The sequence below is a fragment of the Mytilus edulis genome, chromosome 10, assembly GCF_963676685.1.
Source record: "Mytilus edulis chromosome 10, xbMytEdul2.2, whole genome shotgun sequence".
NCBI classification, from domain to species: domain Eukaryota; kingdom Metazoa; phylum Mollusca; class Bivalvia; order Mytilida; family Mytilidae; genus Mytilus; species Mytilus edulis.
This window is the reverse complement of record NC_092353.1, coordinates 11,534,375-11,555,006: the sequence shown is the minus strand read 5'-3', so window position 1 is coordinate 11,555,006 and position 20,632 is coordinate 11,534,375. Positions and strand designations below refer to the sequence as shown.

General features: G+C 33.2%; 1 protein-coding gene across 4 annotated transcripts in view; it reads right to left on the bottom strand.

Moving 5' to 3' along the window:
- Window positions 1-20,632, bottom strand: part of LOC139493400 (toll-like receptor 4) — a 111,215-nt gene that overhangs the window by 44,517 nt on the left and 46,066 nt on the right. For 2 of the 4 annotated variants that reach the window (XR_011656994.1, XR_011656995.1), the window contains one exon: window positions 19,174-19,995. The exons of 1 other annotated variant lie outside the window; for it this stretch is intronic. The gene's annotated coding sequence lies outside the window, so the exon portion shown is untranslated. Of the gene's footprint in view, window positions 1-19,173; window positions 19,996-20,632 lie in introns of those variants that run through there. One more of the 4 variants, XR_011656996.1, reaches the window with a different exon arrangement.

The window sequence follows — 20,632 nt, the reverse complement described above, 5'->3', positions numbered from 1 at the left end:
CATTGTAAAAAAGGCAGTTAAAGTGTGTAGTAGACAGGATCAAGCTTTTCATGACTGGTTACCAGTTTATGTTGTTAAAGAGATAAAGGTAATATAGAATGAATTCTATTCTAGATAACAATCCAATTTAAACATTCATCTTTCCCAATCGATTCCATATTAGTATCTTATACAGCTGATTAGTAAAAGAAAAACGTTAACAGTGACCATGCCAATTCAATGCACTGTATGCGTAAGTGGACAAATAATGTTCCATTTTGAGTTTTGTTTTATAATTGAAAATACAAATTACTATACAAACAATAAAACACTGATAAAACCAAACTAAACCTTACGCAAACCCCGTACCAGGAATTAGGGATATACATCCCTTAATTCAAATTATGTTACGACGTGCTTCTTTCGCTTTGTGAATAAACCTATGCTCTAAATCCAATAAAATTTGTTTGCACATGCGTTTATTGACTACTGCCGAATAATACATTTTATCAAATTGGCATGCATTTAATATATTTCATTACATTAAAACACTTCCAATCTTTTAACTGATGCTCATGTTGTTACTAATTCATTTATTAGGACTGTAATGTGTTGCAAATGGAAATTGACATTTTTGACCTCGATATGACAGCCGTTCATGCTTGCTTTTCAAACTCCTCCCTGAGAAAAATCACATTGCCAGTCGTTTGCTTTTTTACAAACAAAAAAGGAGGTTTATGGAAGAGCTTACAAAAACGCTGTACACTTATATACATCGGACATAGCTATTACCTTAATTGTCTGAATCAGAATCGAAATAATTGATGCAGGCAATACTTTATTGTAGTTTTAACATGGATAGGCATTATATACGTGCTATTTTAGCCTTCATTATCACTCGGGAAGAAAGAATCACGAATATAATGCCTACCCATGTTAACACTACAATACATATAACTTGAATCAATCATTTCCTAAATAATTTTGACATCGTTTAACTAAAACTCTAGACAAGATATATTGTTATCATGTGTGTACTTTTGCGCATAAACGCTAGAATTATGAAAGTCTAAAGTGAACCGGAAAATGAAGCAGATCTGTTTTCATATATAACACCCTTCGTGTTGCGCATATAGGTTAAACATTACCAGTGTTAAGTCTAATGTGGAACGTTACATTGAAAAAGAAAAAGGAAATATGATAAATGCTTTTGGAAATTTTGGTTCTAAATTATGTTCAACTTTAATATATTATGTACCTAGAGTTATTATGGCGACACAAAGTATCCTAGTAAATATAGTAAGTTCGGTTTTATGATACCATGAGTATAAAGTTTTTGTTGAAGAATTTTTTTTTTTTTTTTTTAAACCTATGCTACACATACATGTACACACGACATTGGAATTAGGCACACAAAGGAAACAATTGAATATAATTTAGTGAGTCCATTCCGGCTGCAGATTTAGGAAACATTGCTTCTAGAAAAAGATTCCACGGTTAATGAATAGATTGTCACGACAAAGGTTTAATTAATTATCATTATATAAATGCACTTGTTAACACTTGTGACCAACAAATTCATCAGAAATTGTCCGTAGAGGTCAGTCAAGCACAGCCGATTGTTCTGATTGGTAATTTGTGTCATTAGTATAAAACAAATTAACTTGTTTTCCTATTTCAACTACTAGTATAAGTTTAATCTTGTATACTTATAATATTAAACGGGAAATGACCATCAAGTACACAAAACCTAACACATATTTATACTTTCATTTCTGAATTTTCCTCGGAGTTAAGTATTTTTATTTTGTTTTACTTTATATAAGATGTGAGAGATTTTAACATATGGACGACAAAGTTTGATCATTCTTATCTACCAAGGTACATGTACAGATCCAGCTGCAGAGTTAAGATAATATTTCATTTTTGCACGGTTAGTACTTTGACAACGTCAATAATGTTAGTGTAAACATATTTATTGATAGTGGATTGGGAAATACGTTATTACAACTTTAATTAATCGAATGCCAGATCTCTCATGTTTCAGACAAATTTCAGTTCTGGATCAAGATCGGGTCTCCAACAAGTTCTCATTTGGTGATGCGGAGCTTGACTATAGAGACAGGACTCATCGTACAGTGATATGGGCAGCAAATTGTAGTTAATGAAAGCTTATGAGAATTTTTTTCTCAGCTCTCTCATCGATGTGTCATACTGACCTGCACCCTTATATATATCTTCTATTTCTACCGGATCGCAGTGCCCTTGTTGACATAATGATAGGCTAGCAGAATGATTTTTTCGTCCATTTATTTGTGAATAAAAATTGAGAATGGAAATGGAGAATGTGCCAAAGAGACAACAACCCGACCATAAAGAAGACAACAGCAGAATATCACCAACAGGTCTTCAATGCAAAGAGAAATACCCGCACCCGGAGACGTCCTTCAGCTGGCCCCTAAACAAATATATAATAGTTCAGTGATAATGAACGCCATACTAAGCTCCAAATTGTACACAAGAAACTTAAAGTTAAAATAATTCAAGACTAACAAAGGCCAGAGGCTCCTGACTTGGGACAGGCGCAAAAATGCGGCGGGGTTAAACATGTTTGTGAGATCTCAACCCTCCCCCTATACCTCCAGCCAATGCAGAAAAGTAAACGCTACATTAACGGCGTCAAGAGAAATTGGCAGGATCCGGAGAAATCTTGGGAAATCTGGAAGATTGTGAATGTGACAATTGGGACAAATTTGGAGAGAAACGACTTAATCAGAACTGTTATTTATATAAAATAAATGTTTTTACAATTAATGTTCAGATCCTTGCCTCAAATCGCAGGATCTTGATCAGACTTTTGACAAATTTAAAACGAGAATGATCTTATCAAATTTAGCAGTAAAATACTAGTGTAACGGAGGGATTTTTAACTTTCAATATTTTTTATTTAATCTGTGGTACGCTTTCAACTTAATTATAGTTAATAGTTTCCTTTTTTGATAAACATTTAATGTTTGAGGGTGTAAAGCCTTAGATCATAGTTTTTCATTGGGTAGACATAAGACACCAGGAAGTTGGTATTTATATCATGTGTATTATATATCAAACAAAACACTGACATAAGTATCTGTTCATTGCAGTCATCTAGCACACAATAAAAAATAACATTCACATCATCATAATAACAGTTATTTATATTTAGATCTTGATAGACTTACAAAAAGGTTATTTTTGTCTGTTTTATTTAGAAATTATCGTTTGACATAAACATTAAACATAACAATACAAACAAAATTTAAACGTAATTGTTAATTAAATCTTCTGATAATGTCGTGCCTCTATTCATACAAAGTTAAAAACTAAAATTGAATAAAAATAAGTTCTCGTTTTATTGACATAACGACTTTATTAAAGTCTGTACTTTATCATGTCTAACTTTTTAACTTACTTTTATGTTCATGTAATCATCAAACACTATGAGTGGATAGTTCTCCTCTCAAATAAATTCATATACATTGAAGTATATTCAATACAATAATTCTATAGATATGATATGACATGTCAATCCTGGTATCTACGATGAGTTATGTAGTGAGTACATGTCTCAAATCAGGGTATGCGGGACGATTGAAATTATAAAAACTATCCAAGATATCCAAATGACTTAGATTTATAAACAGCATTTGAATTTTTACACTTTTATCAAAAAGGTCAACTAAATTCTGATATTGTCCCCTAAATACGCTGGAAAAATCATTCTTGATTTACCTTGGTTCAATACCTGCATTTTAGGCAGCAACACTTTACGATGGAGATCCAGGCCCAGAATGTAGAGAGATGTATTTTACATGACCAACTATTGATGGATAAAAATAGATAGTTCACAATTAACAATGTGTTAATTCCCCCGAATGTTAACTTAAGTTAACATACAACCTACATAGCCCACCATTTGTATATGTGTTAAAACATATTTATATAAGCATAACTACGAGTATATGTGGGATCCTTTATTTAAACTTTTACACTTTTAGCAAAACGGTCAACTAAATTCTGATATTGTCCCCAAAAAAAACGCTGATTGATATAACAAATGTGACCTACCGAATTAGACTATTTACCGGATTTGTTATCTCATAAGCAACACGACGGGTGCCACATGTGGAGCAGGATCTGTTGTCCTTTCCGGAGCACCTGAGATCACCCCAAGTGTTTGGTGGGGTTCGTGTTGTTTATTCGCAAGTTTCTATGTTGTGTTTTGTGTACTATTGTTTGTCTGTTTGTCCTTTTCATTTTTAGCCATGGCGTTGTCAGTTTATTGTCGATTTATGAGTTTGACAGTCCCTCTGGTATCTTTCGTCCCTCTTTTATTTGAAGTTCGATTAAAAATGAATATGTTCACTTTCGGGAATAAACTTTCTGTTATAAAAAGAATGCAGAATTTCTCGCTACATTGAAGACCTGTTGGTGACCCTCTGCTGTTGTTTTTTATTTTGTCGGGTTGTTGTCTCTTTGACACATTCCCCATTTCCATTCTCAATTTTATGCATTATGTATAGCGGAACTTGAAGTAAGTGGACAACGCTAGTATCTTTTTTCTTCAGTATAAGCTGATTTATAAAGTCTGCATTTTGTGAATTGTGGAACAAATGGGTTGGACGAAAAGCACAGTGAATTTCTGTTTTGTCTGTTAAAACATCATATATCAACATTTATATATGACATTCACAAATATCAGGTAACTCCTTCGTTACTACTCTAATATTCGTTGTATATACATTTTGTTCCTCTCGTAATAAGCTTTCAAATGAAGTATCTGGTCTATCTGTTATTAGGGGCTAAAGGGTCGCAGCAGTCCATTCCATTATCCAAAATATCCATTTCATTATTCAAAATTGGCTATTTCTTAATTGTCATGCGTATTTTTGCATTTAGGTCCTCCGTAACCCCCCTAATGGTAATTGCGGCACATATCATTTATACTCAGTTTATTTCTCTATCAATAAGCTTTAATTTGGTGTATAAATATTGCCTTGATTAAGGACTGAAGGGTTGCAGCAGTCCATTCCATTATTCAAAATAAGCTATTTCTCAATGTTCAAGCGTATTTCAGTATTTAAATCCTTCGTTACTCCTCTAATATTCGTTGAGGAACATATTGACTATAAACATGTTGTTCCTCTCGTAATAAGCTTTCGAATGAGATATCAGGTATATCTGTTATTAGGGGCTAAAGGGTCGCAGCAGTCCATTCCATTATTCAAAATATCCATTTCATTATTCAAAATTGGCTATTTCTTAATTTTCATGCGTATTTTTGCATTCAGGTCCTCCGTAACCCCTATAATGGTCATTGCGACACATATCATTTATACTCAGGTTATTCCTCTATCAATAAGCTTTAATTTGGTGTATAAATATTGCCTTTATTAAGGACTGAAGGGTTGCAGCAGTCCATTCCATTATTCAAAATAAGCTATTGCTCAATGTTCAAGCGTATTTCAGTATTTAAATCCTTCGTGACTCCTATAATATTCGTTGAGGAACATATTGACTATATACATTTTGTTCCTCTCGTAATTAGCTTGCAAATGAGGTATAAGGTATCTCTGTAATTAGGGGCTAAGGGGTCAGAACAATCCATTCCATTATTCAAAATATATATTTCATTATTCAAAATTGGCTAATTATCAATGTTCAAGCGTATTTCGGTATTTCAATCCTTCGTTCCTACTCTAATATTCGTTGCGGAACATATTCACTATATACATTTTGTTCCTCTCGTAATAAGCTTTCGAATGAGGTATCAGGTATATCTGTTTTTAGGGGCTAAAGGGTCGCAGCAGTCCATTCCATTATTCAAAATATCCATTTCATTATTCAAAATTGGCTATTTCTTAATTTTCATGCGTATTTTGGCATTTAGGTCCTCCGTAACCCCTCTAATGGTCATTGCGGCACAAACGACTTGTTTTATCCATTATTTATTAAATGATGTAAATAGCAAAGGTCCAGTGAAAATTTAAAAAAAGAAAGACCACGTAGAGTATTTCAATTTTGAAAAAAATATGTTTTGGTAATCAGGTCGTCCATACATTGAACCAAGGAATTTCTGTTAAAAATAGTTAGAAAAACCCACTAGTTTATCCTCCGAAACTAGGAACTAGATATATATATCAAATCAAAATTGAAAGAGGCTTTTTATTTATTTATTTTATTTATTTGAATATTTGTTAGATAACACCAAAATGACGAATTTAGAAATACGGGATATAGCTATAGTGTCACAGTCAATTTTTTATATTTTTATTTCACTATTTACCGCTTCAAGTTGAATAATGAAACATAAACTATTTCATTATTCATTATTCATTTTCAAAACATTGAATAGTGAATAGTGAACTATTTCATTATTCATTATTGAATTTTGAATAATGAACTATGAATAATGGACTTACTTCAGCGCGGTGTGATAATATGACAGCTCATTAAAGGTTGTGTTTTGAAGTCGACGTTTACCAATTGTACCCTTTGTACACAATCAACAAAGAAGAGTGGATTTTGAGGTGAGCACGTGTTTAACAATTACAATAATATATTGTTTATTTCGATGACGGAGCAATGTTTACGTTTGATGACTCTCTCTACCAATTTTGTATTCCCCTCCGCACTTGTGTATTGCGATCACCGGATTTTACGAGTCAAAACGCGGGCTTATTGTTTTCTGGAAGCCAACAATTTAAAAAAGTAAATGTCTTCTCAATTTCGTCAAACTAAAGAATTTCTTCAGACAAAAGTATAAGTTTAATATAAAAAAAAACCTAGCCGTTTAGAAATAGAAAACACATGCATCCTTTTTTTTTTAATTTGAAGTTTCATATTACTTTAATAGGAGACTTCTAGTATTAATGTTAAAACATAGTTCTTTTTTAAATTTTGTTCTAAACCTTGACTGTAGGCAACGGCTCGAATTTTCTAATGTACAATAGATAACCTGTATATGTTATCATAAAAATTTACAAACTCATTTCATCTATATAAAAATATAGAAATAGGGTATGCCTGACAATGAGACAGCTACCCACCACGCTTAAATGAGGTGGATGAAAGCAGTTAAATGCATCAATTTGAGAAATACTATATTGTGTATAGTGTATATTTTCCCTCGATATCAACCGTACAGACTTCACTATTTATTTTTACCATTTACCTAATGGGAAATAAATCTCAGCAAAAATAAGGGAGTCATATCAGTTGACTACGTTATACAACTTGTCATTATAAGCTGCTATAACCATATCGTCTTTGTAATCCACACTGAAATCGAATATATTGGAATACACGTTTGATTTAAATCAAAAGTTTGAAACAACACATTAACTTATAAAGACATTTTTGCATTTAGAATATACTTTCATAGTCTTCCTTCATAGTCCAGAGGATATCAGAATAATTGATCACTTTATGGTAAAAGCATGAAACTTGGCATAATAAAAGATTAAGGGGTATAGACAAAATTCAGATATGGAGCCACGAAAAAAAAATCCAATATGGCCGCTAAATTCAAGATGGCCGACATAAGTATAACATCATTCATGTGATGAAGACTTTCAATTTTAATGAGTTCAGAAGATGTAACAAACTTAATGAAATACAATTAAGATATGTCAGTTATTATTTTTGTAAAACTTATAATAAAGAAATCATCAAAATGGCGTCCAAATTCAAAATGGCGCGTCAAAATGTCTAAGTTTGACAGTACTCGTATGTGTACACCATCATTGTGTGATAGAAAGTTACCAAATCCGTGAAACTGGTCATTGGATATAAATAAAGGCCTTCAGTGTATCAACAAAACATACGTGCATAGATTATATTTCCAAAATGGCGGCAATATTCAAAATGGCGCCGTTTAACATGTCAAAATTTTACGTTTCTTTTTAAATATGGTATAAAAATTATTAAAAAATAATGGAGCACGTATATACAAACATATTATTATTTAATGTAACAAGTGACATTAGCTATGAAATAAAAATGGTCGATTCAACTCAAAATGGCATCTTTGACGAGTTTTTTTTCCCACAGTTACAGGTAATAACCCTAGAAAATTTAACAATTTTCCTGAAATGAAAAAAAAAAAAACAACATATGCAGTATTTAATTCTACAAAGAGAATTTATTTTTCAGAAATAAGGTAAGAAATAAAAAAAAAAACTCCCAAGTAGCTATTTAACATAAAGTTAACATATATTAAAATTATAATGACAATATGATCAAAGTGCAGGAAAATCAAAATAAAGCACAGTGACTCAATCACAGTCCGTTGTTTCACAGTCCGTTGAGTAGTTGCATAATGCTGTACAATTTAATGCTGCTTTCAAGCATTTACATGCTCCTCGACATCATTTCTTACTGTACAGTGGATGAGATCTTGGCATGACATTGAAGTGTCAGCAAGCACAGAAAAGAATGGTACCCAAGTACCATCAAGTCTTTGCCAACCAAATAAATCTGGTGATGGCATACTTGGATTTGCACCTAAACTATTCCCAAAATAACACTACCTTGGTAAGCTGTACGTTTCGTATGTTGAAGTTCATCACGTGTTGGAGGGATATTGTCAATTGTTCTTGTCTTCTGTGTGAATAACTATTTTCTTAACTCATTCATCGTATAATTTGTACTAGACCGATCATACAAAAGCACAACATACCGTTACTTTTAAAAATGCTTCTGAAATCTCCTCATATACGGACCATGTGTCCCAAGCTGATTTCTTACCTTTCACAGAAAAAAGCTGAGGCTATGTCACAACCGATAAAAGCATGACACAGTGGAAAGACTTTCGATTCAATGGTCCTAGGGCAAGGCACAGTCCATGAACGGATATATCGTAAGTTCTTCCTAGTGCCAAAACCTATCCACAGCTATTCAATCTGCAGTCTGTTTGGAATGATTCTTGGAAGGATAATATTTGTTCATGATGAGGTTTATTAGATTCGTTAGTATATACAAAGCATTCAGTGACATTTTCAAATTCATTTACAAAACTAGCCACTTCAGGCCCAGCAACCATTCATCTGGATTTTCCGTCAACAGCACCACAATCTGCTTTAACATACGCATTATTTGGTCGTCCGCTTGATTAAAAGCCAAACAGGAAAATTTCTTCTCGGTCTTGGTGACAAAAAGGGTTGCCGCTAAGGATTGCTCTGTTGGTTTATGGATTCTTTTTTGGCAACTGAAGCGTATCACGCAGACGAATTGGCAGCCATCGTGAATAGTTGGTGTGATCCAAGTCAAAGAACCAAGGAATGATCTTTGAGAGAGCTTCAATATATAATAAAAAGTTAGCCTCACGTATAGACCTTATAAATATTAATAATGTAAATTCAAATTTGAGAGTTATATACCAGAATTTAAAGTGAGGAGATTGTTTAGATAGTTCCAAACACCACTCTTCAAATTCTAAGATAACTTCATCATACCTCAAAACATCTTTGTACTGGCAGTACGCGTTTGACAATAAACGGTAAAGTGTGTATGCTGTAACTTGGTGTGTTCTACGTGTTGTTGTAACAGGAGAAGCCTTTAGGGATGAATCAGCTGTACCTGGTGATGTAACCTGCGCATTTTCTAAAACACTTGTCCATTCACTATCTTCAAACCAACTACCAAATGCTTTGAACGCAGCCATTTCTATGTGTAGGCCACCGAGCATCATTACAAAGTGATCCTCGCCATACATCTGAGGCCAGTTTCATTATATTTGTTTTGTTATTGTGAAAAGGGGTTGGTCAAAAGAAACAACTGGAGTTTGGCCTGGATTTAGCTTTCAAACAGCGTTACGAATAATGTTCAATGAGTGTCGTATCAATGCAACAGATTTTGCTTGCTCATGAAACAGAGGTAGAAGGGAAGACACCGCTAGTAATTTATTCGCATCTGGCAGTACTACAGCATGATAGGCGGACCATGAAATATTTGTACCCACTTTAGCCTTAACACTTGATTTTTCTGAAACATGTTTCAGCCATTTGAGTTTCCCTTTGAATGCAGCTGGGAATGAGGACATATCAATTGAAAGTTCTCCTTCAACTAATGGGATATCTGGTTCGTTGAATCTTAGTACAGCTGGTGGAAGATTAGAATAACTCTTTGGTAATGGTAAAAGAAAAACTCTCTTTGACTGGCATTTCAACATAGGTTCAGATTGGAGAAATGTTTGAACAACGCCTTGAACATCTTCTGAAATATGTTGGAATAAAGATATACCTGTACCATCGAATGAATCTTTTGACGATATACTGATTGAATTGTGATCAATATTGTCTACAGCAGATGAAGTAAATATATTTTGTAGTAGATTGGTAGGGCAAACTATACCGTCTTTTACATAACGATCATAAGCCATGGAAGTTGAAATTTCTTACACTCGGTGGTAGGACACAATTAGTCCAAGTTTGAAGAAAGTATCTACTTCATGTAGATCACGTTTTCTAGTCTTACAGAGGACTACGATTCCCAAATAAGCACAAACTGTAGGTTCATGATCTTTTATGACCGTTCTTGTCCATTCGTTTTTGATGCGTTTTGTTATTTGATTTTAGCGTATGATTATGAACTTTCCAGGTTGATTTTTCTATAAGTTCAGTATTTTTGTGATTTTACTTTTTATGTGACGGTTTGATAGTTTCTTTGTACATCTATACATCAGAAGCGCTGTGCTATTCGTTAATGTCGACTGAGAATATAAACGATCCTAAATGTTGGGTCCAAACTGAATCGTGCTGACCAAAGAAAGCAATGACTGGGGTACAGAATTTTCCTGACATCACTTTGGGAAGGTTCCTTTAAATTCCTAATTTGATGCGAAAATAACAGTACGAAACAAACATAGCTGCATTTGATATGTTGAACAATTGATTATCTCCAATGCAGGACCAGTGTCATATTTGAAAGCAAGAATGTTTATGGTTTCTGATAATAAGACTTTTGACGGCCATTTTGAATTTGTCGGCCATTATGGCATTATTTTTTATTGTTCCATATTCATAAAAGATTAATAAGCAATATAAATGTATAACTAGCAATATGCAAAGTGTTGTGCTTTTATTTTCGAATGATAAATTAAGCCATTTTTTGGACTCTGCCTCTTGACTGTTGGCCACCATTTTGAATTTGTCGGCCATTATGGAATTATTTTTTATTGTTCCATATTCATAAAAGATTAATAAGCATCATAGCAAGCAATATGCACAGTTTTGTGCTTTAATTTTCAAATGATCATTTATACCATTTTTGTGGATCTGCATCATGACTGTTTGCGGCCATTTTGAATTTGTCGGCCATTATGGCATTATTTTTTATTGTTCCATATTCATAAAAGAATAATAAGCAATATAAATGTATAACTAGCAATATGCAACGTGTTGTGCTTTTATTTTCGAATGATAAATTAAGCCATAGTTTTGGACTCTGCCTCATGACTGTTGGCCACCATTTTGAAATTGGCGGCCATTATGGAATTATTTTTGAGTGTTCCATATTCAGAAATGATTAATTATCATCATAACTAGCAATATGCAAAGTTTTGTGTTTTTATTTTCCAATGATAAATTATACTATATTTTTAGACTCTTCTTCATGACTGTTGGCGGCCATTTTGAAATTGGCGGCCATTGTGGAAATTTTTTTGATGGCTCCATATCCAAAAATATTTATAAGCATCATAACTAACACTGTGCAAAGTTTCATGCTTTTACCACAAAGTGATCAATTGTCCCAAAATATTGCTGGACTATCATCGTCTTTTGTCATTTTGAGACACAAAACGCATGTCAAGGTATTAACGGGAAAATATATTAAGTTTTCCATGCTGAACGCAAATTTACTGATACCAATACGCTGTGTCTTTATATGTATAGGAAGATGTGGTATGAGTGCCAATGAGACAACTCTCTATCCAAATGTACATATGAAGCAATGATGCTTTTTGACTTTCAACTGTAATTAATTTTGTCTTTTGTTTATGTGTTATTTGATATAGGAAGATGTGGTATGAGTGCCAATGAGATAACTCTCCACCCAAATAACAATTTATAAAAGTAAACCATTATAGTTCAATGTACGGCTTTACTACTCAGAAAGAGGAAACATGGAGGATAATGCTAATAAAGTTTATTAATAAAACAATTAATTCACTTGAAGGAAGAAATCTTAAAAAAAACATGTTGTTTGTTTGATTCTTTTTACCTTTTTTGAAGTCTTAAACAGTGTTTTATAGTAAGATATAAGGCTTATATTCTTAACTTAAATCTACAATTAACTTGCTACGTATGTTATGTCATTTCGTATTGAATTACTTCAACTGATCTTCCTGGTTCAATTGAATAGTAAGATTATTTTACTTCCTGATGAATATGATGTACACCAAACTTGCAGTTTTTAATTCACCTGGCCCGAAGAGCCAAGTGAGCTTTTACCATCACTTTGCGTCCGTCGTCCGTCGTCGTCCGTCGTCGTTAATTTTTACAAAAATCTTCTCCTCTGAAACTACTGGGCCAAATTAAATTAAACTTGGCCACAATCATCATTGGGGTATCTTGTTTAACAAATGTGTCCGGTGACCCGGCCAACCAAACAAGATGGCCGCCATGGCTAAAAATAGAACATAGGGGTATAATGCAGTTTTTGGCTTATAACTCAAAAACAAAAGCATTTAGAGCAAATCTTACACGCGGTAAAATTGTTTATCAGGTCAAGATCTATCTGCCCTGAAATTTTCAGATGAATCGGACAACCTGTTGTTGGGTTGCTGCCCCTGAAATGGTAATTTTAAGGAAATTTTACTGTTTTTGGTTATTATCTTGAATATTATCATAGAGATAAACTGTAAACAGCAATAATGTTCAGCAAAGTAAGATCTACAAAAAAATCACAAGACCGAAATTGTCAGTCGACTCCTTTAGGAGTTATTGCCCTTTATATTCAATTTTTAGCCATTTTTCGTAAATCTTAGTTAATTTTTACAAAAATCTTCTCCTCTGAAACAACTGGGCCAAATTAAACCAAACGTGGCCACAATCATCATTTGGGTATCTAGTTTCAAAAATGTCCTACCAAAATGGCCCCCACAGCTAAAAATAGAACATAGGAGTAAAATGCAGTTTTTGGCTGATAATTAAAAAAACAAAGCATTAAGTGCAATCTGACATGGGATAAAATTGGTTATCAGGTCAAGATCTATCTGCCTTGAAATTTTCAGATGAATCGGATAACCGGTAGTTGGGTTGCTGCCCCTGAATTGGTAATTTCAAGGAATTTTTACTGTTTTTGGTTATTATCTTGAATATTATCATAGATAGAGATAAACTGTAAACAGCAATACTGTTCAGCAAAGTAAGATTTACAAATAAGTCAACATGACCGAAATGGTCAATTGACCCTCTAAGGAGTTATTGTCCTTTATAGTCAACTTTTAACAATTTTCATAAAATTTGTAAATTTTTATTAAGGTTTATGTACCCTTAGAAAATTATGCTTTGCATCAAGTTTCCCCTTGGAACATGTACTAAATGGCCTATCTCTGTTATTTATTATATCTTTAGTTTTGATACAATTGAGGTTTGAAAAATTCGTACAAAAATGGCTACAGAAGGGTACATAAACCTTAACATTTTCCACTGAAACTACTGGGCCAAGTTCATTATAGATAGATATAATTGTAAGCAGCAAGACTGTTTAGTAAAGTAAGATGTACAAACACATCACCATCACCAAAACACAATTTTGTCATGAATCCATCTGCTTCCTTTGTTTAATATTCACATAGACCAAGGTGAGCGACACAGGCTCTTTAGAGCCTCTAGTTTATATGTACCTTCAAAACTCATAAATCGATAGAAAAAAACCAAATTCGGGTTACAAACAAAAACCAAGGGAAACGCATTAAATATAAGAGGAGAAAAACGACACAACATTTTTAAAATGTAACATACACAGACACGAACTAAGCATTAGACAAAATCTGATGAGAATAACAAATATAACATCAAAAATAAATACATGAATTTGGGTTAGAAAAGTACCTTGACACGTCGTATAATAATGTGAATTCACACTAAAAAATAAGAGAAAAAAACGACACAAAAGAAACACAACGTTAAAAGGAAACACACACAGAAACGAAACACAACGTTAAAAGGTAACACACACGAAAACGAAACACAACGTTAAAAGGTAACACACACAGAAACGAACTATGATATAACAATAGCCATATTCCTAACTTGGTACAGGGCATTTTGTAAAGAAAAAATGGTGGGTAGAATCTGGTTTTGTGGGACTCTCCATTTAAAGTTTTCCTCGGTGTTCGATATTTTGGTGATTTTACTTTGTACACCGATATGAACACAATGCAATGTAAGTAGTCTAGTTGTGTTCTTTCCCGTGTATATAATGTATACCCGACTTGCATTTTATTGGTGTATTTTTCAATGGTTTTGTTCTCTATTTCAATCTTCCGCATTCATATGAAGTTCTAATTATATTTAATCTGTATCGTATGTCTCGATTGTAATCGGAACCTTTAAGATAAAGTGGATTTAGTGTCCACCTTCTTTGATTAAAAGACCGATAATACCATATTATACATAATATTCGTCCAAAGTGGTAATACCTTTATCATGAATACTGAAAGTCATTTTAAAAAAGTCAGGGATGTATAAGCAGAATTAACTTGTAGTCTATTTATGCCCATGTTACATCAATCTTAAAAAAACAAAATGTTGCAAACCATTTGACCTACTTCCATGACAAATATGGTGTTGTCGACGCAAGTAAACCCCCTAAACAACAAGGTTCTTGTGTGAACATAACATTAGATAAACTGCATGATAAATGAATCAGGTATAATAATTCATTAGGAAACTAAACATATACCCCTCGACATTTACTAAAGAGGAATATTGAATAACCATAGGTCTATTCTTTGTTCGTTGTAATTGCAACTTGATCCGTCAGCACTGTATTGGATACGTAAATTGCGTACTTTCTCTTACAAAACACGGTATATTGCTTGGTCTTCAACGAAACCTCTTTATATGCCTTTTTGTGCATCTTTGCAAATTATTTACTTGTTTTTATTGAGAAAAAAAAATGATTAATATACTTGTGGTACTTGTACATCCTGTCATAATGTTATTGTTAATGATATTCTCGTATTTGTGTTAATTTTTGCTAAAATGCTTTGTCTGAAAGCTTTTTGGTGTTAATGTGATACATACAGTGTGGCTCTGTATGTATGGATCCCGTTATTGTGCTATTGTAAACCATGCTTGTCTTTCATTTTTGCTGTGTGCTTTGTCTATATGCCTTTTTAAGTTTCTTTGATACACACATAACGTCGCTCTGTACTTATACAGCCTGTCATTGTGTTATTGTACGATGTTAAATTTGTGTATTCTTGTCTTTTAATTCTAAGCTAATATGCTTGGACTATATGCCATTTTGTGCCTTTTTGTTACATTATTTGTGTTTTTAGTGATTAAGATGAAGATGTTGACTGCTGTACCCATATTTTTGAGATTTGTACCTACTATATCTGTCTGTATTGTTAACGCGTTGTTTTCAATGTAATGGAATTTGATGCGACTGTCATACAAATGAGAGGTGTTGCTAGCTATAAAATCAGGTTCAATCCACTATTTTCTGCATAAGAGAATGCATGTACCAAGTCAAGAATATGATAGTTGCTATCTATGCGTTTGATGTGTTTAAGCTTTTGGGTTTGCTTTTTGATTAGGGACTTTCCGTTTTGAATTTTCCTCGGAGTTCAGTATTTTAATGACTTTACTTTGTATAGTTCATACGCTCTAAGAAGACTCTTTAATCTTGCAATATTATTATAACATTTGACCTTTCAACACTTTACACAAGTAATTCCCATTCCAAACTTAATGAAACATTGAAAGAGTTGGTTCTGCTTTGTTTGATAAAAATTGTCCTACGTAGATACAACTATCTTGTCCTCCTTCCTATTCAAAAAACAAATTCTCTGAAACTGACATAATCAAAATGCTTGATTTCTTGATTGACATAAAAATAAAATTAAGAATGGAAATGGGGAATGTGTCAAAGAGACAACAACCCGACCATAGAAAAGACAACATCAGAAGGTCACCAACAGGTCTTCAATGTAGCGAGAAATTCCCGCACCTGGAGGCGTCTTTCAGCTGGCCCCTAAATAAATATGTACTAGTTCAGTGATAATGAACGCCATACTAAACTCCAAGTACACAAGAAACAATAATTGAAAATAATACATGACTAACAAAGGCCAGAGGCTTCTGACTTGGGACAGGCGTAAAATGCGGCGGGGTTAAACATGTTTATGAGATCTCAACCTCTCCCCTATACCTCTAGTCAATATTTGTTACGTTTGGAGGACGTGTTTTTAAACAAACAATCGTCAATTTCCGAGAATCAAAACTGTGCCCCTCTTCTCTCAGACTTGTTACTTTTTTTTATGAAGCTGACATCTTATAGGAACAGCTAAGGAAGAAAGAATCCTTTAATTTTACTTTCCGCTTTAATTTGTTTACTACGTTGAACATATATATATCCCATCAAATTTAATATAAATAAAGCAACAGATACTGTTAGTATATACAAAACAAAAAAGATGTGGTATGTTTGCCAATGCGACAACTCTCCATAAGAGACCAAAATGATACAGAAATTAACAACTATAGGCCTTCAACATTGAGCAAAGCTCATACCGCATAGTCAGCTATAATAGCCCCAGAAATTACAATGTAAAAGAAAAATCAAACGAGAAAACTAACGGCCTTATTTATATACAAAATTGAACGAAAAACTTATATGTAACACATAAACAAACGGAAAGCACTGAATTACAGGCTTCTGACTTTGGACAGGCACTTACATACAGAATGTGGCGGGGTTAACATGTCAGCGGGATCTCAATCCTCCCCTAACCATGGACAGTGGTTTAACAGTATAACAAAAGAACTAACTATAAAAAATCAGTTGAAAAAGTCTGTCTCATAACTTGACTTACATCTTAGACTGGTATTTGACCATGCGGGTAGGTTGAAAACAAAAGTTTATAAAAAGTCATTTTTGTTTTCAAATTTTGAACTTTCCATTGCTATATAGCCACATTCCAGTAGCGTCTGCATATAGAATTACAAAATCTTGTAAGGTACTATAAACATTTCTTTTTATCTGGTTCAGACAAAGACGTTGTTTTCGCTTAATCCCCATTCATCAGTTACATACTTGTTTTTAAACTTGATTGTTCCAGGGTTTGTATTTCCTATCATGTTTAATTTGATAAATGATTGAAGCTATTAAACCAAGCGATCCAAGTGACCAAGTTAAAATTCTTCCTTCTGAAGTTTCGGAAGATTTAGTAGACTGTTGTGGAAATCCATTTCACAGATACTAGCGGATATGTTCTTAAAGGAGTTCGCTTCTCGGTTTCAAAGTAATTAACTTTTCAAAACACTAGTTTACATTGATAAGGGATTAATGAAGGAATCCAAAGAGCAAAACAAAATATATAGGTCACCGTGCTTGTTTTCGAGATATTAGCCAATGAAATTTTGGCGGGAAAATATTCTTGACTTTTCATAGCTTTATCATTGACAAGTTGAAGTTATCAAAAACTGTTAAAAAGTAATTAAAATTTTATAAAACTTTTACAGATGGCTTATCATTATACATGTAAAAGATTTACAAACGGAAAAATGGGGATCACCGGGCAAATTTTGTCAAGACATTCAAATTGATAAAACCAGAGGATTCCGAAAATCTGACAAAAAAATCCAAAACATGACAAGCCAGCTTCCTTAATGTCGAAATTAATCAAGTTCCCCTTTCTCGTATGCGATCTTCCAAAAAAGACTTATTTCTAGGTTTGTACTAAAATAAGTAACACTTCTGGTGCCGCCTTTTGAAAAGGATTGCATACTCTTTCAGAGCACCTGAGATCACCCCAGTCTTTTACGGGGTTCGTGTTGCTCAGTCTTTAGTTTTTTACGTTCTTTTTTTTTACTGTTTTTCTATTGATTTTATTTTTTAGCTATGGCGTTGTCAGTGTGTTTTCGAACTATGATTGTCCTGAAGGTATCATTCGTACCTATTTTTACATATAAAAAAGAAGATGTGGTATGATTGTCAATGAGACAACTATCCACAAAAGACCAAAATGACACAGACATTAACAACTATAGGTAACCGTACGGCCTTCAACAATGAGCAAAGCCCATACCGCATAGTCAGCTATCATAGACCCCGATAAGACAATGTAAAACAATTCAAACGGGAAAACTAACGGCCTTATTTATGTAAAGAAAATGAACGAAAAACAAATATGTAACACATACACAAATGACAACCACTGAATTACAGGCTTCTGACTTAGGACAGGCACAAGTTTTCTTTTTGATAAGAAAAAACAAATACTCTTCATGATCTCAAAATAAAATACCAATAAATTTCCAAAATATATATTTGATTTACCGGTCAAAAGGTTTATTAAAATTAGAGCTAAAATAAAATGACTTCCACTACGTGCACGTAGGAGAGGTATGTCCATGAACCCTAATATATAGAAGCAAACTATAGGTTACATCTGCGACATTTTGACCTTTTACGGAAACATGGTGGGTTATACCTGGTTATATGGCTAGCCGAACTCTCACTTATATGTTAATGTTAAACCACCACTAAAAGGACACACTAAGTGAAAGGAATGCAGAACAACCAAGAGCAGTCAGCAAAGATATTAGATATCAGAAGATGTGGTATGAGTGTCAATAAGACAACTCTCCATCCAAGTCACAATTTATAAAAGTAAACAATTATATGTTTATGCTTTTCATACATGACTATTCATTAATCAGAACTTGGATGAATGTGAGCGGTAACTTAAAAGAGGGACGAAAGATACCAAAGGGACAGTCAAACTCATAAATCTAAAATAAACTGACAATGCCATGGCTAAAAATAAAAAAGACAAATAGACAAACAATAGCACACACGACACAACACAGAAAACTAAAGAATAAACAACACGAACCCCACCAAAACAAAAATACATTTTGCGCACGGCTACGCAAGGTAAAATTATTATTTGTCATAACAACAAAAATAATTCTTCAGTCTCATTGAAATATTTTAATCACTATTAATCCAAAACGTATGACTTGACTCCAACTTATATAAATAAAACTTATTATTATTTATTATTACTGAAATAATGACAAAGGCTTTATACAACTGAATTTCTAGAATAAAGTAAAGTAGTATTCTCCGTCCTTTGGAGAGACATTTTCATCTTTTCATAAAATGTTTCCTCCGTATTGTATGGCAAGTTGTCATCGTTTGGCCATTTGATACATGTAATTTTGAACCACATATTTTTTAATACTTCCGGCATATCGGATATCTTTATCTCATCCTTTACAACAACAATCACCATGTCTTCTCTTCCCTTCTGAAATGCATGCATACGGGTCATTTCCATTTCATACGATCCCCAAGTACTCTTTAAGAAATTTAGAGTTACAATAAATACCACCTTTCGGCTGGATTCTATTGCATTTACAATATTTCCTGCAATACCTAGACCAGCAATAAAGTCCTTGGCATCCAGACATAAATCGAAGCCCATACTGCTGATCTTGTCATGGAACTGTTTAATCCATTCCGAATCTTTATGACTATATGATATAAAAGCATCATAAGTATATTCATTGTTCAATTCTTTATAATTTCTCATTTTCATTTTAAATTTCAATAAAAAGTCCTTAACAGCATATCTATATCGAACTAGTACGACGGTTAATATTATGGCAAATATGATAATTGAGGTTATAGACACGGCAAATGGCAACCAGAACTTCGTTTTGCAAGAAATCTCAAGTCTGCAATCAACATTTGTATTTTGCACGATACATTCCGTTTTATTTCTTTTACTTTGAACTGCAAGAGTAAATAAATATTGATCTGAACGTACATGCCATATATTTCATGATAAATAAAACATGTTAGATAACTGTTTATCGTGAACAATTAAGAGTGGAGGGTTTAACATTGAGACATGTGTATCTGTCATCATCTTTAAAGTATAAAATCATTGATTTTCTTGTAGCTTTTCTTACATACAATATCGGGTATGGATGTCATTCTACTTTGTCTTACACGGTTTTTATTCGTTTGTTTGTTGATTTGAACAGAACAATTTTCTGTAGGATGTATACGATTATGTATGATTTCTTTACTGAAAGCATGATGTTTTCGTATGGAGGACGTGTTTTTCAACAACTGTGGAATCATAGGAACATACTGTACTCATCATCTTGCCAATTTGTTCCATTATATATTTTAATTGATGTCATACACTCTATATGTGATTTTTATATCTTGTAGATAGTTGTTTTAATGTCAATCATACCACATCTTCTCATTCATAGGGGAAATAATAAGAGATAAGAAAAAAGCTAGCATGATTCATTATCTATAAAGATGGTGACATATTTCTAATTTTAGAGTTTGTTAGCAGTTGCACATATTTTTGTACAATAAATCTTAGGATTCAACTTTTGTATTTTTAACGCAT